A 24,229-nucleotide genomic window follows, 5' to 3' on the forward strand; every position below is an offset into this window, starting at 1 on the left:
TGATCCATGCATTGGCGTAGAACTCTTGAACCATTAAGATTCCGACTTGTTGAATGGGTTGGTGAGAACTTCCCAACCTCTTCTTCGGATTTCATGTCGGATCTTCGGATACTCATTCTTTTTTAACATGAAAGGGACCTCAGAGATCACATTCTTCTTGGCCACAACTTCATAGAAGTGGTCTTGATGGACCTTCGAGATGAATCTCTCCATCTCCCATGACTCGGAAGTAGAAGCTTTTGCCTTCCCTTTCCTCTTTCTAGAGGTTTCTCTGGCCTTAGGTACCATAAATGGTTATGGAAAAACAAAAAAGTAATGCTTTTACCACACCAAAATTAAAAGGTTTGCTCATCTTCGAGCAAAAAAAGAAAGAAAGAAAGAAGAAGAAGAAGAAGAAGAAAATGGAGGAGATGGAGGGAGATAGAGGTTCGGCCAAGGGGGTAGGAGAGTGTTTGTGATGTGTGAAAATGAATGAGTGAAGAGGGGTATTTATAGGGAAAGAGAGGGAGAGTGGCCAAATGGAATTGGGTGGGTTTGGGAGGGAAAAGTGTTTGAATTTGAAAGTAGGGTAGGTGGGGTTTTTGGGGAAGAGATATGGAGGTGATTGGTGAATGGTGTTTTGGGTAGAGTGTTTATAGAGATGTGTGAGGGAGAGAGAGAGGTGGGGTAGGTGGGGATCCTATGGGGTCCACAGATCTTGAGGGGTCAAGGATTTCTCATTCCTGCTCCTTTTAGGCGTGCAAAACACCCTTATTGTGCAATCTTGACGTTTAACGCTAGACTGCTGCTTGTTTCTGGCGTTAAACACCAGCTTTTATTCATTTCCTGGTGTTAAACGCCAAGCTGAAACCTGTTTCTGGCGTTTAACGCCAGTTTGTTGCTTCTTTCTGGCGTTTAACGCCAGTCTGGTGCTTCTTTCTGGCGTTTAACACCCAAAATGGTGCCAGACTGGGCGTTAAACGCCCATTCTGCTACCCTTACTGGCGTTTAAATGCCAGTAAGTTTCTCCTCCAAGGTGTGCTATTTTTTTAATGCTATTTTTTATTTTTCTTTAATTTTTGCAGTTGTTTTTGTGACTCCACATGATCATCAACCTAAAAAAAGGAAATAACATAGATAAATAAAATTGGGTTGCCTCCCAATAAGCGCATCTTTAATGTCAATAGCTTGACAGTGAGCTCTCATGGAGCTTCACAGATGTTCAGAGCATTGTTGGGGCCTTCCAACACCAAACTTAGAGTTTGAATGTGGGTGTTCAACACCAAACTTAGAGTTTGGTTGTGGCCTCCCAACACCAAACTTAGAGTTTGATTGTGGGGATTTTGTTTGACTCTGCATTGAGAGAAGCTTTTCTTGCTTCCTCTCCATGGTTACAGAGGGAGATCCATGAGTTTTAAACACAAGGTAGTCCTCATTCAAGTGAAGGATCAACTCTCCTCTGTCCACATCAATCACAGCTTTTGCTGTGGCTAGGAAGGGTCTTCCAAGGATAATGGATTCATCCTCATCCTTCCCAGTGTCTAGGATTATGAAATCAGCAGGGATGTAAAGGCCTTGACCTTTACTAGCACGTCCTCTACCTGTCCATAAGCCATTTTCATAGATTTGTCTGCCATCTCTAATGAGAATTTGGCGGCCTGTACCTCAAAGATTCCCAGTTTCTCCATTACAGAGAGTGGCATTAAGTTTATGCCTGACCCCAGGTCACACAGAGCCTTCTTAAAGGTTATGGTGCCTATGGTACAGGGAATTAAGAATTTACAGGGATCCTGTTTCTTTTGAGGTAATGTCTGCCTAACCAAGTCATTCAGTTCATTGGTGAGCAAGGGGGGTTCATCCACCCAAGTCTCATTACCAAATAACTTGGCATCCAACTTCATGATTGCTCCAATGTACTTAGCAACTTGCTCTTCAGTAATATCTTCATCCTCTTCAGAGGAGGAATAGTCATCAGAGCTCATGAATGGCAGAAGTAGGTTCAATGGAATCTCTATGGTCTCTAAATGAGCCTCAGATTCCTTAGGTTCCTCAAATGGGAACTCCTTTTTGTCTAGAGGACGTCCCATGAGGTCTTCCTCACTGGGATTCACGTCCTCCTCCTCCTCTCTAGGTTCGGCCACACCAAGTAAGGTTATGGCCTTGCACTCTCTTTTTGGATTCTCTTCTGTATTGCTTGGGAGAGTACTAGGAGGAGTTTTAGTGACTCTTTTACTCAGCTGGCCCACTTGTGCCTCCAAATTTCTAATGGAGGACCTTGTTTCATTCATAAAATTTAGAGTGGCATTAGATAGATCAGAGACTATATTTGCTAAGCTAGAGGGGCTCTGCTCAGAATTCTCTGTCTATTGCTGAGAGGATGATGGAAAAGGCTTGCTATTGCTAAACCCGTTTCTGCCACCATTATTAAAGCCTTGTTGAGGCTTTTGTTGATCCTTCCATGAGAGATTTGGATGATTTCTCCATGATGGATTGTAGGTGTTTCCATAGGTTTCACCCATGTAATTCACCTCTGCCAATGCAGGGTTCTCAGGATCATAAGCTTCTTCTTTAGAAGATGCATCTTTAGTACTGTTGGATGCATTTTGCAAACCATTCAGACTCTGAAAAATCATATTGACTTGCTGAGTCAACATTTTGTTCTAAGCCAATATGGCATTCAGAGCATCAATTTCAAGAACTCCCTTCCTCTGAGGCGTCCCATTATTCACAGGATTCCTTTCAGAGGTGTACATGAACTGGTTATTTGCAACTATTTCAATGAGTTCCTGAGCTTCTACAGGCATTTTCTTCAGGTGAATAGATCCACCTGCAGAATGGTCCAATGACATCTTAGACAATTCAAACAGACCATCGTAGAATATATCCAGGATGGTCCATTCTAAGAGCATGTCAGAAGGACACTTTTTGGTCAGTTGCTTGTATCTTTTCTATGCTTCATAGAGGGATTCACCTTCTTTCTTCCTGAAGGTTTGAACATCCACTCTAAGCTTGCTCAGCTTTTGAGGAGAAAAGAACTTGGCTAAGAAAGCCGTGACCAGCTTATCCCAAGAGTTTAGGCTATCTCTAGGCTGAGAGTCCAACCATGTTCTAGCTCTGTCTCTTACAGCAAAAGGGAAAAGCATAAGCTTATAGACCTCGGGATCAACTCCATTGGTCTTAACAGTATCACAGATCTGCACAAATTCAGTTAAGAACAGAAAAGGATCTTCTGATGAAAGTCCATAAAACTTGCAATTCTGTTGCATCAGAGATACTAATTGAGGCTTAAGCTCAAAATTGTTTGCTCCAATGACAGGGATTGAGATGCTTCTTCCATAGAAGTTGAAATTTGGTGCAGTAAAGTCACCAAGCATCTTCCTTGCACCTCCACCATTGTTATTGGGTTCGGCCATCTCTACTTCTTTTTCGAAAATTTCAGTAAAGTCCTCTTCAGAGTGTTGTGTTTTAGCTTCTCTTAGCTTCCTCTTCAGAGTCCTTTCAGGTTCCGGATCAGCTTCAACAAGAATGTTCTTATCCTTGCTCCTGCTCATGTGAAAAAGAAGAGAACAGAAAAGAAGAGGAATCCTCTATGTCACAGTATAGAGATTCCTTTATGTGAGTAGAAGAAAAAAGAATAGAAGAAGGAGCGGAGAAGAATTCGAACACAGAGAGGAAGAGAGGGTTCGAATTATGAGTAGAAGAGAAATGTTAGTAGATAAATAAAATAAATAGAAAGATATGAGAGAGAGTTTTCGAAAATAATTAAAAAGAAAAAGAAAATATTTTTGTTTTTATTTAAAATTTATTTAGAATTCAAAAATTAAGAGAAGAAATAAAATTAAAATTAAGAACTGAAACAATTAGTTAATTAAAAGAATTTTGAAAAAGAGGAAGGTGATTTTCGAAAATTAGAGCGAGAAAAGTAGTTAGGTGGTTTTGAAAAAGATAAGAATTTTAAAATCAAACAAAAAGTTAAGTAGTTAATTGAAAAAGATTTGAAAATCAATTTTTTGAAAGATAAGAAGTTAGAAAAGATTTTGAAATTGATTTTGAAAAAGATATGATTTGAAAAAGATATGTTTGAAAAGATATGATTGAAATTTATTTTGAAAAATATTTAATTTTTTAAAATCAGAATTAATGACTTGACTTACAAGAAATCAAAAGATATGATTTTAAAATTTAAAGTTTGAATCTTTCTTAACAAGAAAGTAACAAACTTAAAATTTTTGAATCAAAACATTAATTGTTAGTATTAATTTTGAAAAATATGAGGTGAAAATAGAAAACAAATTTTGAAAAGTTTTGAAAAAAGATTTTTTAATATTTTTGAAAAACAAAGGAAAAAGAATGAAAAAGATTTGATTTTGAAAAAGATTTTGAAATTGAAATCTTGACTTGACTAACAAGAAACAACTAATTTTAAAAAATTTTCACTAAGTCAACCCAAAAATTTCAAATTTCATAAATGAAATAAGAAAAATATATTTTTTATTTTTTTAAATTTTTAATGAGGAGAGAGAAAAATACAAAAATGACTCAAAACATGAAAATTTTGGATCAAAACCAATGATGCATGCAAGAACACTTTGAATGTCAAGATGAACACCAAGAACACTTTGAAGATCATGATGAACATCAAGAGCTTATTTTTAAAAAATTTTTAAGAAAAGAAAAATATGCAAGACACCAAACTTAGAAATTTTTAATGCTTAGACACTAACAAACTAAAAATGCATATGAAAAACAAGGTAAGACACAAAACAAGAAAATATGAAGATCAAACAAGAAGACTCATTAAGAACAACTTGAAGATCATGAAGAATGCAATGCATGAATTTTTGAAAATTTTTTAGAAAAATTAAAACATGCAAGACACCAAACTTAAAAATTGACACCAGACTCAAACAGGAAACACAATTTTTTTTGTTTTTATGATTTATTTTTTTTTTTTGAAATTTTCGAAAATTATTTTTAGAAAAACGAAAAAGAGAAAAAAAATTTGAAAGATTTTTGGAAACTTTTTGTAAACAAAATAAAGGTTGAAATAAGAAGAAAATTACCTAATTTGAGCAACAAGATGAACCGTCAGTTGTCCAAACTCAAACAATCTCCGGCAACGGCACCAAAAACTTAGTGCACGAAATTGTGATCCCAATGGCGCCAACTACTTGGTACGCACAATTATAATCTCAACTCTTTTTCAAAACTTCGCACAACTAACTAGCAAGTGCACTGGGTCGTCCAAGTAATAAACCTTACGTGAGTAAAGGTCGATCCCACGGAGATTGTCGGCTTGAAGCAAGCTATAGTCATCTTGTAAATCTCAGTCAGGCGGATTCAAATGGTTATGGAGTTTTGATAATTAAAATATAAATAAACATAAAATAAAGATAGAGATACTTATGTAATTCATTGGTGGAAATTTCAGTTAAGCGTATGGAGATGTGTTATTCCTTCTGAATCTCGGCTTTCCTACTGCCCTCATCCAATCCTTCATACTCCTTTCCATGGCAAGCTGTATGTAGGGGGATCACCGTTGTCAATGGCTACCGTCCATCCTCTCAGTGAAAATGGTCCATCTACGGGTTACGTAGGGATAATCATCTGTCGGTTCTCACTTGTGTCGGAATAAGATCCAATGATCCTTTTGCGTCTGTCACTACGCCCAACAGTCATGAGTTTGAAGCTCGTCACAGTCATCCCATCCCAGATCCTACTCGGAATATCACAGACAAGGTTTTAACTTTTCAGATCTCAAGAATACTGCCAATTGATTCTAGCTTATACCACGAAGACTCTGATCTCACGAAATGGAAGGCTCTGTTGTCAGGAGAGGCAACCATGCGTCGTGGACCAGGAATCCAAGAGATACACGCTCAAGCTATAGCATGTAGAACGGAAGTGGTTGTCAGGCACGCGTTCATAAGGGAGTATGATGATGAGTGTCACGGATCATCACATTCATCAGGTTGAAGTACGAGTGAATATCTTAGAATAAGAATAAGTTTGAATTGAATAGAAGAACAATAGTACTTTGCATTAATACTCGAGGAACAGCAGAGCTCCACACCTTAATCAATGGTGTGTAGAAACTCCACCGTTGAAAATACATAAGAACAAGGTCTAGGCATGGCCAAATGGCCAGCCTCCCCAAATGGCATATGAATTCGAAAATAGGGAAAAAGACCCCTAATACAATAGTAACAAATTCTATTTATACTAAACTAGTTGCCTAGGTTTACAAAAAATAAGTAAATGATGCAGAAATCCACTTCCAGGCCCACTTGGTGTGTGTTTGGGCTGAGCATTGAAGCTTTCATGTGTAGAGACTTCTCTTGGAGTTACAAACTCCACGCAATTGAGAGCGTGCCATTTGGATTTTTGTAGCTCCAAATATTTCATTTCGAATGCAAGAAGGTCAGAATCCAACAATATCGGCAGTCCTTTTTCACCATCTGAATCAGATTTTTGCTCAGATCCTTTAATTTCAGCCAGAAAATACCTGAAATCACAGAAAAACACACAAACTCATAGTAAAGTCCAGAAATATGATTTTTACATAAAAACTAATAAAAATATACTAAAAAGTAGCTAAATCCTACTAAAATTTACCTAAAAACAATGTCAAAAAGCGTATAAATTATCCGCTCATCAGTATCCTACAAAAAATTTGTCAGTAACCTATTTTACACATTATTATATATTGATGGAGCGAATTAAACCTTAAAAAAAAAGTGTGTAACACATACCTTAAAAAATTGTGCTATTTAATTCACTATTTTTTCTCTAATATTTCACATCAGTGTCGTGTGTCTAACTGTTTAAAAAATTATTCCTTTTCCTAAACTACAAACTTTCACATTATTCAAAATAATAATATACTAAAAGTATTCGATAAAAAGTTAAATAAAAATAAATCATACCATTATGTATCTCAATATTTGATGTAATGGTGGAATTACGAGGTTAAGCTTTGTGACCTTCGTGACTTCAATTGCCACTTGTATGTTCCTAAACTGAGTGGCTTTTGCTTTTCAATGTCCTTATAGTTGTAGTTATTGACTTGGATAAGTCATCATACTTCTGAGAAATATCTTTTTTTTTTTTTTTCAAAAAACTTAGATGAACCATCGGGGGTCTTTCTTGACGATGAAACATCTGTGTTTTTTTTTTTTTTGTCACATTCTGTTTTCAACTTGTTTTAACTATCAGCATTTCTTTTTTCTTTTATTTTTTACACTAATTTAAAATTCGCGCTATGCATAGACCAAATATTGATTCATTGTAAAAATTTATTTGTACATGTCCATTACTAATAGAATAATAGTTGTTACTCTTAATTTGAAAAAGTGTAAAAGTTATATAAGACTGTTGCAGTCTATATTTATAGAAGCTAAATAATATTCTTATTTTTCTAGCACATATTAACATCCATTTACAAAAAAAAAAAATGTGTATGCTAAAATTTATTTCATTGATTATTTTAAAATGAATTAGAAATTATTATTGTAAAAACTAAATTAAAAATTTAATATAAAAAATATATAAATTATATCCTATTAATAAGTTATATTTTAACGTGATTTTAATTAATATTATTTAAAAATATTTTTTTAATGTCTAATAAAAAATATCCCAACATAAATTATATGACACTAATATAATTTTTAATTATAATTAATTTTATAAAATTATATTTATACCAACATTCTTTATTTATAAATACTTTTATATATAATGAATTAGTGTTGTTTTTAACTTTTACGTTATGCCACTCTAAATAGTGTCTTCTATAATTATTACATAAGGTTATTGTCTTCTCTGGATAGCAATTAGAGCATGATATATTAATTAAATACAAATTCTAACATAAAAAGAAAAAAATTATTTTTAAAGAACTAAATTTCAATTCAATTTGTACTTAAAAGTTGAAATAAAAAGCTTCTTATTCTTTAAAAATAAAATTATCATAAAATTATTTTTTTTGACAATTTACAATAGTATAATACAACTTTACATTTTTACACATATTTCTCTTAAAATTAAGAACTCTACAAATAAATAAATTTTTTTTAAGTGGACTTGCACGTATATGAGCGCTGCTTAAAAAATTGTTATGACTTAAAATTTTATTTAAAAAATATTATATTATTTGAATAAAAAATTTGTACTTATTTATTTAAAGGCCTTAAAATTATAGTATCAAAATTAATTTATGTAAAATAAATATTAAAAATATTATTTAACAAACTAAAATAGATGTAATTATATAAAAAATATCTATAATAACTTCAATGTGAATTGTCGTTGTTCTTGATATAAGTTCTTTATAAAAAATATACATGTTTTTTTTCAGGTACCAAGCATGTTTTCTCTCCACCGTAGTGTTTTTTCTCCATCCAGTGGGAGCCACGGGATAGAAGAGTTTCCTTCTTTGAGCATCATATTTTTTTTACTATGAGAGTACGAACACACAACATAAGTAAAAAATTGTAACTTTTTAAGGTTGATCCAATCACTCATTCTTTCTATTTTTTTTTTTAATGTTATTTGTCTTTTAAGATTCAGTTTTTAGTCAAATTTTTTTTAAAATTTATTATTATTTAATTAATTTGGTTGTAATGTGTAAGTATTTTACCTTTCTTGCATTGCTTTTTTCTTTATGTCGTCTAATACATTACTAGCAAAATAGTCGTTGTTGCGATTTAATTGTCATTATGACTTGATGTTATAGTATTTTCACATTTAATCTCCCTTCGTCAGATTTTATAATAATAGCTAATTTGTTTTAATTGACTTAACTCATCTTTAAAGATTTAGCTTTATTTAATTAATCGTTTGAGCTTTTTCTCAGATGTTTGAGCCTTGTATGTCCATAATAAAAATAATCAATTTATTTATCGTATAATAATTACACTCTTTTTTACAACCGCACAATCAAATAAGAGTAATGCTAGGGGCAGTAATTTTTGTGATTAGTAGCCATCAAATAGTCATCATTGATGAGTTAATGGTATGAAATTGATGTGAGATTTCATCCAATGGCTCACCTTTTTCTGCTGGTTATATACTGACCAAAATTCCATAAAGTTACTGGCCCCCTAGACTTTTCCATCAAATAATTTCATAATATTTATACAATGTGTATAATTAATGAGTTAAATAGAATCCTAATTTTAGACTTTTTGGATCTAAAATTCTGATACTATGTCATAAAATTACTCATTCTAAAAGTTTAAACTGATAGATAAAAGTAACACTAATAATTATATCTCTAATACTAAATTAAATATTCTTAAATCTTCATTATATACATTGTACAAATATTTTATTGGCTTCCTATCCTTTCTCATTAAATATATATCATTATACTTTGAATGATGATTGACGATTATTTTTGGTATCCGTCTAAAATGGTATAAAAGAAAAAATATAAAGTGATTAAGACTATTGCATAAGTAACAATTAACAAATAATAAGAACAACGTAGGGATAGCTAATCATGTACATTGATAGAGGCCACGATGCCCTTAACCAATAATATAACATTTGAAGGCTAAGATAGCTCCATTTGCTGAGCATCAGAGACTAGGGATAAGGTAGCATCTCATCTGCTTTAAACCCATTTAAACAATGATTAATTTTGATTGAACCAATAATCATTAAGTACTCTATGACCAACAACATAATTACATGTCAACATCTATTACTCCTTCTCCCTTCTTTTCTTCTTCTTCCTTTTTTTTTAATTAAATTTATACATCATTTTAAATTTTGTAATTGAATTTTTTTATATAAAAATTAAAATTAATAAATAAAAAATAAAAAGACATTTAAATTTGGAGATTTAATCTTTAAGTACAGGTATATTCAATTTAAAAAATATTCTATTAACTCTCATTTTTGGCACCACAAAATTTAACTATAAAATTTAAAATAATGTAAAAATTCAATTTAAAGTTTTTAAACTATAAAAAATTAATTATAAATTTAATAAAATTATAAAAACTGAGAAAATAATTTAATTTATTGTAAACTAAAATAGAACATGAATTTATATATGTACTCTATAAATATGAAATCATTTTTTCTATATGTTTGTGTTGGGGGTGGGACATTGACGAGGGAGTTTTAAGGAAGATAAAAAAAAAATAGAAAAACACACACTAGATGAGTCTAAAAGGGAAATTCCCACTAAGAAATTCTTTATGATAAGGAGAATTATTTTACACAAAGGAGAGGATAGTGAGGCCAAACATGATTGGAAGTCACAAAATAGAAAGAGGATCAACTCCATGCAACTTAGGCTAAGTGGAGCATAGCTTTTCATTTGTTTAATGGAAAGTTAAGCAAAATGGCTTTGCCTTATTCTTTCTCATGATTCTTCATTACTTGTAGCTCTTTACTCTGTTTATTCTCTTTCGTTTTTCATTAATTAACATTATTAAACTTCCATTGCTGAAAAGTTTCATTATTATTATGCTTGTCATTGAATAAGTGAAATTTTTGTCACGGGTATTTTTTATTTTGTTTTCTTTTAGTATCTCTTAATTTAGTAAGCGGAGAACTAATTTTTTATTAATCTGAATTTTATTTAAAGATTTGCTCTCAGTTAATAAATTGTTGTATATTTAAAATAGGATTTAAATTTCTGACCAGAAATACACATAGAGTTGGGTGAAATTGGGTATGTTTTGACTCGAATCTGACCCTAAATAATAATCGAATCTATTTTTGAAACTTTTACCTGGTTTTAAATTTGGTGAAATCACACTACTTTCGTATCACACTGAAACCAAATTTCGACCGAATGAAGTCAGCGTCTTGATAAATTTTATGTCAAAAAATTATGATAACACTCATTTATAAAAAAAATACTTATTACAAAAAAATTGATAACCATACTTGAACTTAAATTTGTCCATAAATTCTAATTTCATATTTCTTTGATCTATTTTCCAATTCAATAAATGTGATTAAAAACAAAAATAATAAGCTTATAATTAATAATATAATATTGAAATTAACTTAAGATACATATATCTTTTTCAGTCTTCTTAAGATGCACATGGGATTGGGTGAAGTCGGATTCACTTTGACCCGAATTCAATCTTAAATAATGATTGAGTCTATTTTTAATATCTTTATCCGATTCTAAGCCCAATAAAATCACACTAAATTAGTCCCAAAATATTCGCATCCAGACCAAATCTTTAGACGAATTGAATCATATGCACAATGTATCATTATTTTCGACACTTATTTAAGTAGATCATTATTAACAAATCATAATTAATCAATTTCATTTAAAGTAGGCAATTATAGTGTATTTGAAATTTGGAATCAAGTTGAAGGGTTCATAATTCTTCATCTTACTGATTTTGTGGGAACAGCGGCGGAGGATGTCTTCATGAAGCTGAAGGAGTGAAGGGTGCTATTTGCCATTTTCCTGTCAAAGACGTCATACACGTGTCCACTATCGGCGGTTATGGATACAATTGCGGTGCGGCGGTGCGCTACGTCTATATTCTTTATAATAGATACTATTTTAATATTAATATTTTTAATAATTAATACATTTTTTACTTTTATTATTTAAATATAATTTAAAATAAGATATTATTTTAACTTTCATATTTAAAATATAATTTAATAATTAGTATTAAAATTTATTTTGACTTTTATATTTAATCTCTTCTCAAAATTAAATTGTTTTCTAATGTTTTTCATCTATGCTTTGTCTGAAACTCGTGCTTCTTTTTATGCTGACCTTTAGTGTTTTAGTCTTTAATATTTAGGGTAAATTTTTATTTTTAATGTTTAAAATATCTTATTTTTATCTCAAATATTATAAAAAAAATATTTTTAAAAAAATTAATTTTAAAAAATATAAAATAAAATATTCGAAACATAAATACACTTTTTAAATATCAAAAATAAAATTAAAATTTATTTCAAAACATTAAAAATACCTTTTTTTTGTTTTTCATAATCCCTCAACTCGACAGGGTTAAGACTAATCCGTTGCGATATTGAGATCCATTTATGCATGCACAAGGTGAAATTTAAACTCCCAACACTTAGCTTAAGTAGATTAATAAGCTAACCACTAGACCAATCCAACTTTGTTAACGTTAAAAATACCTTACTCAAACAAATAAACGAGTGAACATAATAGTATGCACGATTTTTAATTTTTTATGTACATCCAATAAAATTATTCTCTTCCGCCCTGATCCTAGTTACTAACATTTTGGGCTAAACAAAAAAACCCCCATTTTCCATGGTAGTTTGACACTATTTTAAATGGGATTCACAATTTTTCAAAATTCTTTCAATTAAAAAAAAATGTTTTGCAAGGACCCAATTTTTATGCACAGTCCATTGTTCTAATTAAGATTTCTCCAACTTCTCGGCCCATTTTTGTCCAAAACGATAAGAAAGAAAATATAAGCTCTTATTTTTTGACCAAAATATAAGCTCTAATAAATAATAATATCCCATGACCAAAAACAAACATAATAATAATATCCCAAAAAAAGAAAATAAAATAGATCCTCGTCTGTTCGCAGGCTCCAAATATTAAAAGAATAAATTCAGAAAGAAAGGGAAGAGGGGGGGGGGGGGGGGGGGAGGGGGGTTAATAGAATTTTGTTTTTCCTTGCTAAAGATTATTACAAACAATCACAAATTCACAACGATATATTGTCTCTTCAACTACAAAATTAGCTTACCGAAAAAAAAACTACGAAATTGAAAGTGCACAATAATAATAACAATAACAATAATAATTAAAGTACATTACTATTTGTTATGAATCTGGGCCACGGATTCCACACCTAAAACAGTCCCCAAACTCGGCTATCCGGGTTCGGCCCGCTTCCTCCTTCTAGAAGGCTCAAAACCGGCCTACTAGATTCTCTAACCAACATTCAAATTCAAATACCTCCCTTATCTTAGCCAAATAAAGATAAGATAATATAATTATCATCGCCTATATAAAGGGGAACTCTAAACCCCCTCAGGTACTCACTCATTTCTCACACCTTATACCTCTTAGATCTATTCTGACTTTAGCGTTAGAGTGTCTTTGCAGGTACCACCCCCTATTACTCCGATAAGACGATCATGCCACCGTTTCGACCCGCAGGCCCCGGATCCATCTCACAACCTGTATCGGAGATGTCCAGTACATTGGCGCCATTTGTGGAGACTGCGAGGTCGTGACGGCATGGCGGATAACCCCGAGGAGCAATCCCCAAGCCATCACTCACACACACAAAACCCAATGCCCGAACGTCGGAAAACCACCCCTCCCACCCACGGAAGGATAACAAGCGTTGTTTGCCAACCAACCCCGCTCCAGCAACAACTAAGGGAAGACGACCATCCACCTCATGAAGCCCGGGACCCCGACGGCTTAGGCGAAAAGGCAGCCCAAATAATCCAAGAGTTGTGCCTCAGGGTATAAAGCCTCGAGGGTCGGGTCACGACTAAGGAACGGTACCACACGGAACACGAAAGTCATGCAACCTCCAGAACCTGATCTCACCATGAAACTCGGAACAGGTCACCCGAACAGCGACACATCAAAAGACACAACCGCAGCGTATTCCGTGAACCAGAGTGACTACACGACGAAGACGACCAACGGCACCATCGAGAGGCTAAACAGGCTCGAAGCGAGCATGTGATAATGGAAGCCACCCCATTCACCGACAGAATCCTAAGGTCCAAACTTCCGAAGGGTTTTAACAAGCCCACAGACATGAAATACGACGGAACTAAGGATCCCCAAGAACTCCTGACGGCCTTTGAAGCCAGGATAAACTTGGAAGGAGTTGCTGATGATGTCTGATGCAGAGCCTTCCAGTAACTTTGGCAAGGCCCGCAATCAAATGGTTCAATGCCTTTCCAAACGATTCCATAAACAGCTTCCACAATATCTCGAGAAAGTTCATGACGTAGTTCACCACCAGAATCACCAAAGCCAAACATCCCATTAGCCTGCTTGGAGTCACCCAGAAGCAAGATGAATCCACAAGAAAGTTCCTTGACAGGTTCAACGACGAGTGCTTAACGATCGACGGGCTCACGAACTTAGTCGTGAGCCTCTGTCTGACCAACGGCCTCATGAACGAAGACTTCCGAAAACACCTCACCACTAAGCCAATATGGACCATGCAAGAGTGTCAAAGTGTCGCAAGGGAGTACATAAACGACGAGGAGGTAAGCCAGGTCGTAGCCGTCAATAAATGGCAGTACGGCAACACGGCACCTCGCCAACCCCCCCCCCCCCCCCCCCGCGCCGCGCCGAGAGAAACTCTAAAAGAACATCCCAAGCCAACAACACAACCGACCACCCAAGGTCGGAAAATTCTCAAACTACACCCCCTGCCAGCCCCATTACTGAAATCTATCACCAGATAGCTGAGCGGGTGATGAGCGGATATTTTGTACGCTTTTTGGGGGTAATTTCATGTAGATTTTAGCATGTTTTAATTAGTTTTTAGTTAAATATTATTAGTTTTTAGGCAAAAATCATATTTCTGGACTTTACTATGAGTGTGTGTATTTTTCTGTGATTTCAGGTATTTTCTGGCTGAAATTGAAGGAGCTGAGCAAAAATCTGACTTAGGCTGAAAAAGGACTGCTGATGCTGTTGGATCCTGACCTCCCTGCACTCGAAATGGATTTTCTGGAGCTACAGGAGTCCAATTGGCGCGCTCTCAACGGCGTTGGAAAGTAGACATCCAGGGCTTTCCAGCAATATATAATAGTCCATACTTTGCGCAAGGATAGACGACGCAACTTGGCGTTAAACGCCAAGTTCATGCTGCTGTCTGGAGTTAAACGCCAGAAAAACGTCATGATCCGGAGTTGAACGCCCAAAACACGTCATAACCTGGAGTTTGACGCCAAGAAAGGTCTTTACACGTGGAAAGCTTTAGTCTCAGCCCCAGCACACACCAAGTGGGCCCCAGAAGTGGATTTCTGCACCAATTATCTTAGTTTATTCATTTTCTGTAAACCTAGGTTTCTAGTTTACTATTTAAACAACTTTTACAGACATATCTTGTACCTCATGACAATTTTCAGATCTGAATTACATACTCTTGACGGCATGAGTCTCTAAACTCCATTGTTGGGGGTGAGGAGCTCTGCAGCGTCTCGATGATTTAATACAATTCCTTCGTTTTCCATTCAAACACGCTTGTTCTTATCTAAGATGTTTATTCGCGCTTAATTGTGAAGAAGGTGATGATCCGTGACACTCATTACCTTCCTCAATCCATGAACGTGTGCCTGACAACCACCTCCGTTCTACATCAGACTGAATGAATATCTCTTAGATTCCCCAACAGAATCTTCGTGGTATAAGCTGGATTGATGGCGGCATTCATGAGAATCCGGAAAGTCTAAACCTTGTCTGTGGTATTCCGAGTAGGATTCCGGGATTGAATGACTGTGACGTGCTTCAAACTCCTGAGGGCTGGGCGTTAGTGACAGACGCAAAGAATCAATGGATTCTATTCCAACCTGATTGAGAACCGACAGATGATTAGCCGTGCTGTGACAGAGCATAGGAACGTTTTCACTGAGAGGATGGGAAGTAGCCACTGACAACGGTGACACCCTACAGAGAGCTTGCCATGGAAGGAACCTGCGTGTGAGAAGAGGATTTCAAGGAAGAGTTGAAGTCAAAGGACAAAGCATCTCCAAAACCCCAACATATTCCACAATCCTTTATAAACAAGTAACTCTATCATTCCCTATTATTTTAACTTACAATTTTAAGTAGTTTGTAGTTTGGCTTTTTACAAGTAAAATCCAATTAACCTTATTGGCATCCTGACTAAGACAAATAAAATAAGTATTGATTGCTTCAAGCCAATAATCTCCGTGGGATCGACCCTTACTCACGTAAGGTATTACTTGGACGACCCAGTGCACTTGCTGGTTAGTTGAACGGAATTGTGAAAAGAAAGTAATCAGTTAGTTGAGTTAGTTCTTTTTGGCACATGCCAAAGAGTCATTAATTAAGGATCACAATTTCGTCCACCAAGTTTTTGGCGCCGTTGCCGGGGATTATTGAGTTTGGACAATTAAAGGCTTATTTTATTTCTTAGATTAGGAATAATTTGTTTTTATTTTTATTCTTGTTTTTATTGTTATAGAGTCATTAAATCTTGATAGGATAGTTTCTTTTCAAAAATTTCTTTTCAAAATTTATTATTTTTCTCTTAGTTAATTGCTAATATTCGTGAGTTTTAGTATCTTGTTCTAAGTTTGGTGTCAATTGCATGTCTCATATTTTTCTTTAAAAATTTCGACTTGTGATTTTTGTTCTTTATTAATCTTCAAGTTGTTCTTGCTTATTTTTCTTGTTTGATCTTGAGTTTTTCTTACTTTGTGTCTTTTCTTGTTTCACTTGTGTTCCTTTTAAAACACTAATTGGAATATCTGCATCAAGTGTCATATTTATTCCCAATTGGCTAAAGCATTGGTTTATATTCTTGATAAGGGAGCACCAGTACTTTTAAAAATCTTTTTCAAAAATAATTTTTCTTAATTTAATCTTGTGTCAAACTTTAAGTTTGGTGTTTTCTTGTTAATTTTTCCTTATTTTTCGAAAACTTGTCTTGATTTTCTAAAAATTTTAAGTTTGGTGTTCTTTCTTGTGTTCTTGGTGTTCTTGTGAATCTTCAAGGTGTTCTTGAGTTTTTCTTGTGTCTTGATCTTAAATTTTTAAGTTTGGTGTTCCTTGGTGTTTTCCCTCCAAAAAATTTTCGAAAATTAAGGAGCATTAGATCTAAAAATTTTGAATCTTGTGTCTTTTGTGTGTTTTTCTCTTTCATCATAAAATTCAAAATTCAAAAAATTTTATTTTCTAACTATTTTTAAAACTACTTTTTCGAAAATTTTACATTAAAAATTCAATTTTCAATTTCAAAATATTTCCACTTTCTTTTATTTATTTCGTTTTTATTTTATTTTAAAAAAAAATAATTTTCTTTCACAAAATATCTTCAAAATATTTTTATATCTATATCCCATTTTTTGTTATTCCATTACTATAAAATAAATAATTCTCAACATATAAATTCTCAACTTGTATTCCATTATGGAAGTAAGTATGAATGAACAGTCCAAGAGGACTCTGGGGTCATATGCCAACCCCACTACTGCTTCATATGGGAATAGTATCTGTATACCCTCCATTGGAGTTAGTAGCTTTGAGCTGAATCCTCAGCTCATTATCATGGTGCAGCAAAACTGCCAGTATTCTGGTTTTCCACATGAAGAACCTACAGAGTTTCTGGCACAATTTCTGCAAATTGCTTATACAGTACATGATAAGGAAGTAGATCAGGATGTCTACAGACTATTACTGTTTCCATTTGCTGTAAAAGATCAAGCTAAGAGGTGGTTAAATAACCAGCCTAAAAACAGCATAAAAACATGGAAACAGCTGTCAGAAAAATTCCTGAATCACTATTTCCCTCCCAAACGGATGACACAGCTAAGGCTAAACATTCAAGGCTTCAAACAAGGAGATAATGAATCCCTTTATGATGCTTGGGAGAGGTACAGAGAGATGCTAAGAAAATGCCCCTCTGAAATGTTTTCAGAATGGGTGCAATTAGACATCTTCTACTATGGGCTTACAGAAAAAGCTCAGATTTCTCTAGACCACTCAGCTGGTGGATCTATACACATGAGAAAAACAATTGAAGAAGCTCAAGAGCTTATTGATACAGTTGCCAAAAATTAGCATCTGTACCTAAGCAGTGAATCCTCTATGAAAGAAGAAGCTAAAACAGTAACTGCAGAACTCAGTCCAGTGGATCAGGCTAATGAATTCAATCAGCAATTAGATTTTCTAACTCAGCAACTAGCCGAATTCAAGGAAATATTACAGGAAACAAGAATGGCTAACAGGAACATGGAAGTGCAATTAAAGCAGACAGAAAAGCAACTGTCAAAACAAATAACAGAAGAATGCCAAGCAGTTCAATTAAGAAGTGGGAAAACATTAAATACCTCACTTCAAAGCAGCAAGAAGACAGGAAATGAACAAATAGCTACTCAAAATCCCTCTGAGGACAGGCAGAGCCCAGAAAGGGATAAAGCTGGCGCTGAACGCCCAAACCATGCTCATTCCTGGCGTTCAACGCCAGAAACAAGCATGGATCTGGCATTGAACGCCCAAAGGGAGCATGGTTCTGGCGTTCAAACGCCAGTAACAAGGGGGGAGATAGCGTCTAACGCCACCCCAGCTCCCACCTCTGGCATTCAAATGCCAGTGGGGGATCAGTCACCTATGAGTGCTGATGATAACCCTTCTAAAAAGGCTTCCCAACCCACTTCTGTAGGTAATAAACCTGCAGCAACTAAGGTTGAGGAATACAAAGCCAAAATGCCTTATCCTCAAAAACTCCGCCAAGCGGAACAGGATAAGCAATTTGCTCGCTTTGCAGACTATCTCAGGACTCTTGAAATAAAGATTCCATTTGCAGAAGCACTTGAGCAAATACCTTCTTATGCTAAGTTCATGAAAGAAATCTTAAGTCATAAGAAGGATTGGAGGAAAACTGAAAAAGTCTACCTCACTGAAGAATGCAGTGCAGTCATTCTGAAAAGCTTACCTGAGAAGCTTAAAGATCTTGGGAGCTTTATGATACCATGCACATTAGAGGGTAATTGTACCAAGCAAGCTTTATGTGATCTTGGGGCAAGTATCAACTTAATACCTGCATCTACTATCAGAAAGCTTGGTTTAACTGAAGAAATTAAACCAACCAGGATATGTCTTCAACTTGCTGATGGCTCCATTAAGTACCCATCAGGCGTGATTGAGGACATGATTGTCAAGGTTGGGCCATTCGCCTTTCCTACTGACTTTGTGGTGCTGGAAATGGAGGAGCACAAGAGTGCAACTCTCATTCTAGGAAGACCTTTCCTAGCAACTGGCCGAACCCTCATTGATATCCAAAAAGGGGAAGTGACCTTGAGAGTCAATGAGGAGGAATTCAAGTTGAATGTTGTCAAAGCAATGCAACATCCAGACACCCAAAATGACTGCATGAGTGTTGATATTATTGATTCTCTGGTAAGAGAGGTCAATATGGCTGAGAGTTTGGAATCAGAGCTAGAGGACATCTTTAAAGATGTTCAGCCTGATTTGGAGGAGTCAGAGAAGATAATAGAACCTCTGAAAATCCCCCAAGAAGAGGAGAAACCTCCAAAACCCGAACTCAAACCATTACCACCATCCCTGAAATATGCATTTCTGGGAGAAGGTGATACCTTTCCTGTAATTATAAGCTCTACCTTAGAGCCACAGGAAGAGGAAGCACTAATTCAAGTGCTAAGGACACACAAGACAGCTCTTGGGTGGTCCATCAGTGATCTTACGGGCATTAGCCCAGCCAGATGCATGCATAAGATCCTATTGGAAGGTGACGCCAAGCCTGTGGTCCAACCACAGAGGCGGCTGAACCCAGCCATGAAGGAAGTGGTGCAGAAGGAGGTCACTAAATTACTAGAGGCTGGAATTATTTATCCTATTTCTGACAGCCCCTGGGTGAGCCCTGTCCAAGTTGTCCCAAAGAAAGGAGGCATGACAGTGGTTCATAATGAAAAAAATGAACTGGTTCCTACAAGAACAGTTACAGGGTGGCGTATGTGCATTGATTATAGAAGGCTCAATACAGCCACCAGAAAGGATCATTTTCCTTTACCATTCATAGACCAGATGCTAGAAAGACTAGCAGGTCATGAATACTACTGCTTCCTGGATGGATATTCAGGTTATAATCAAATTGCAGTAGATCCCCAGGATCAGGAGAAAACGGCGTTCACATGCCCATCTGGAGTATTTGCATACAGAAGGATGCCATTTGGCTTGTGCAATGCACCTGCAACCTTTCAGAGGTGCATGCTCTCAATTTTCTCTGACATGGTGGAAAAATTCCTGGAAGTCTTCATGGATGACTTTTCAGTATTTGGAGACTCATTCAGCTCCTGCCTTAACCATTTAGCACTTGTTCTGAAAAGATGCCAAGAGACTAACCTGGTTTTAAACTGGGAAAAATGTCACTTTATGGTGACTGAAGGAATTGTCCTTGGGCACAAAATCTCGAACAAGGGGATAGAGGTGGACCAAGCTAAAGTAGAGGTAATTGAAAAATTACCACCACCTGCTAATGTTAAGGCAATCAGAAGCTTTCTGGGGCATGCAGGATTCTATAGGATTTATAAAAGGATTTTTCAAAAATCGCCAAACCTCTAAGCAACCTGCTAGCTGCTGACACGCCATTTATCTTTGATAAAGAGTGTCTGCAGGCATTTGAGACCCTGAAAGCTAAATTGGTCTCAGCACCAATCATCTCTGCACCAGACTGGACATTACCATTTGAACTGATGTGTGATGCCAGTGACCATGCCATTGGTGCAGTGTTGGGACAAAGGCATGACAAGCTTCTGCACGTCATTTACTATGCCAGCCGTGTCTTAAATGACGCACAGAAGAATTACACAACCACAGAAAAAGAGCTACTTGCAGTGGTTTACGCCATTGATAAATTCAGATCCTATTTAGTAGGATCAAAAGTGATTGTGTACACTGATCATGCTGCTCTTAAATATCTACTCACGAAGCAGGATTCAAAACCCAGACTCATCAGATGGGTGTTGCTTCTGCAAGAGTTTGATATAGAAATAAGAGACAGAAAAGGGACAGAAAATCAAGTAGCAGATCACCTGTCCCGAATAGAACCAGTGGAAGGGGCGTCCCTCCCTCTCACTGAGATCTCTGAAACCTTTCCGGATGAGCAACTGTTCGCCATCCAGGAAGTGCCATGGTTTGCAGACATTGCAAACTACAAGGCAGTGAGATTCATACCCAAAGAGTACAGTAGGGTGCAATCAAAGAAATTAATCACAGATGCAAAGTATTATCTTTGGGATGAACCATATCTCTTCAAGAGATGTGCAGACGGAGTAATCCGTAGATGTGTGCCTAAAGAGGAAGCACAGAAGATCCTTTGGCATTGCCATGGATCACAGTATGGAGGACATTTTGGAAGTGAGCGAACAGCCACAAGGGTCCTCCAAAGTGGCTTCTACTGGCCCACACTCTATAAAGATTCCCGAGCATTTGTGCTTAATTGTGACAGTTGCCAAAAATCAGGCAACCTACCTCACAGTTATGCCATGCCTCAACAAGGAATCTTGGAGATTGAGTTGTTTGACGTATGGGGCATTGACTTCATGGGACCTTTCCCACCATCATACTCAAACACTTATATTCTGGTGGCAGTAGATTATGTATCCAAATGGGTGGAGGCTATTGCAACACCCACTAATGACACTAAAACAGTGTTGAAATTCCTCCAGAAACATATCTTCAGCCGATTTGGTATCCCTAGAGTGCTAATCAGTGATGGGGGCACTCATTTCTGTAATAAACAGCTTTATGCTGCTCTGGTACGTTATGGAGTCAACCACAGGGTAGCTACTCCATATCATCCACAAACTAATGGGCAAGCTGAAGTCTCAAATAGAGAACTCAAAAGAATCCTTGAACGGACTGTAATTAACCGTAGAAAGGATTGGGCAAGAAGCTTGGATGATGCTCTGTGGGCATACAGAACAGCATTTAAGACCCCTATAGGGACCTCTCCATACCAGCTTGTGTATGGAAAGGCGTGTCACTTGCCAGTGGAACTGGAACACAAGGCCTACTGGGCAACCAGATTCCTGAACCTTGATGCCAAGTTAGCTGGAGAAAGACGATTGCTCCAGTTAAATGAGCTAGAGGAATTTAGACTCAATGCTTTCGAAAATGCAAAAATTTACAAAGAGAAAGCAAAAAGATGGCATGATAAGAAATTGTCATGCAGAGTCTTTGAGCCAGGACAGAAAGTTCTGTTATTTAATTCAAGGCTCAAATTATTCCCTGGGAAATTAAAATCCCGGTGGAGAGGTCCATATGTAATTACAAGCGTATCACCATATGGATACATAGAACTTCAGGATAGTGACTCTAACAAAAAGTTCATTGTTAATGGACAAAGAGTCAAACATTATCTTGAAGGCAATTTTGAGCAAGAATGCTCAAAACTGAGACTTGATTAAAACTCAGTAATAGTCCAGCTAATGACATTAAAGAAGCGCTTGCTGGGAGGCAACCCAGCCAATCACAAAATTTAATTTTATTCGTATTAATTAATTAATTAATTAATTTTGTTTCAGGTATATGTCAAGTATCTTCAAAGGTGAAATAGCAATTGGTTGAAGTCACAGAGTTACAGGGAAATTTGGAAGCTCACTGGCACGAAAAAGCCAGTAAGAAATACTTTGGGCGTTAAACGCCCAAAAGAAGCTCCCACTGGGCGTTTAACGCCAGTGAAGGTAGCCATGTGGGCGTTAAACGCCAGAAAGGAGCATCTTCTGGGCGTTAAACGCCAGAAAGATGCACCTTCTGGGCGTTTAACGCCAATCTGCTAGCATTCTGGGCGTTTAGAAAAACGCCCAGTAAAGAAGGACTTCCTGGCGTTCAACGCCAAAAAGAAGCATCACATGGGCGTTGAACGCCCAGGAGAAGCAACATGTGGGCGTTAAACGCCCAAACCATGCACCATGTGGGCGTTTAACGCCAGGATGGTGGGAGGAGGTACAATTTCGTTTTTCTTTACAATTTTTCAAAATTTTTATGTTTCAATTCATGATTTCTTGCATAAACATATTTTAAATTATCACCTTCAATTCCAAAAGTTTTTATCCTAATTTCTAAAATCCCTTTTTCAAAAACATCAAATGTATCTTAATTCATAAACACAAATCTTTTTCCAATCCAATTCTTTTTCAAATATTTTTAATTTCTTCTCATATCTTTTTCAACTCATCTTATCTTTATTTGAAAATGCCTTTCCTTCTACTCCTCTCATTTCCTTTCTTTTGCTTGAGGACAAGCAAACCTCTAAGTTTGGTGTGATTTGCCATGATCACTGAGCTAAAACTCATTAAGATCATGGCACCTAAGAGCACAGGAAGAGCAAGGATGTGAACTTAAGGGAGCTGAAGCGTCAGAAATTAATTCTTGAAGGCACCCCACAGACTAGAGGAACATCCACTTCCCAAAATACAGGTTGTTAAGTTCTAATTCCAGCTTTAACTCTGTGATAGTATTATTATAGGATTTTACCTTAGAAGTTATATAGGAGTAGTAGTAATTAGCATATCTTTTTTGACTTTATTTCCAATTAAGCTATAATTTATTTTTCTCATCATCATCAGGCATGAATAAAGTAGTAGATTTTTAGAATAAAGAAGTAATCTACATTTTTCGAGTTCTTAATAATAAAATTTATAATTAATTATATGTGGTGGCAATACTTTTTGTTCTCTGAATGAATGCTTGAACAGTGCATAAATTGTACTTTGAATTTGATGAATATTGGCTCCTGAAAGGATGAAGAACACGAAAAATATTATTGATAATCTGAAAAATCATAGAATTGATTCTTGAAGCAAGAAAAAGCAGTCAAAAAAAAAAACACAATATTCACAAGCCATGGGCACTAGCCAAGAGCAAAAAGGATCCAAGGCTTTGAGCATCAATGGATAGGAGGGCCTAAGGAAATAAAATCCAGGCCTAAGCGGCTAAAACAAGCTGTCCCTAACCATGTGCTTGTGTCATGAAGGTCCAAGTGAAAAGCTTGAGACTGAGTGGTTAAAGTCGTGATCCAAAGCAAAAGAGTGTGCTTAAGAGCTCTGGACACCACTGACTGGGGACTCTAGCAAAGCTGAGTCATAATCTGAAAAGGTTCACCCAGTTATGTGTCTGTGGCATTTATGTATCTGGTGGTAATACTGGAAAACAAAGTGCTTAGGGCCACAGCCAAGACTCATAAAATAACTGTGTTCAAGAATCAACATACCACACTAGGAGAGTCAATAATACTATCTGAATTCTGAGTTCCTAAGGATGCCAATCATTCTGAAAATTTAAAGATACAGGGAGATGCCAAAACTGTTCAGAGGCAAAAAGCTACAAGCCCCGCTCATCTAATAAGAATCTGAGCTTCATTTAAAACTCGAGAATATTATTACTTCTTTGTTTCTGTTAAAACCTATTTTATTCATCTAGTTGCTTGAGGACAAGCAACAGTTTAAGTTTGGTGTTGTGATGAGCGGATATTTTGTACGCTTTTTTGGGGTAATTTCATGTAGATTTTAG

This window comes from Arachis stenosperma, chromosome 10 (genome assembly GCF_014773155.1).
Source record: "Arachis stenosperma cultivar V10309 chromosome 10, arast.V10309.gnm1.PFL2, whole genome shotgun sequence".
NCBI lineage: Eukaryota > Viridiplantae > Streptophyta > Magnoliopsida > Fabales > Fabaceae > Arachis > Arachis stenosperma.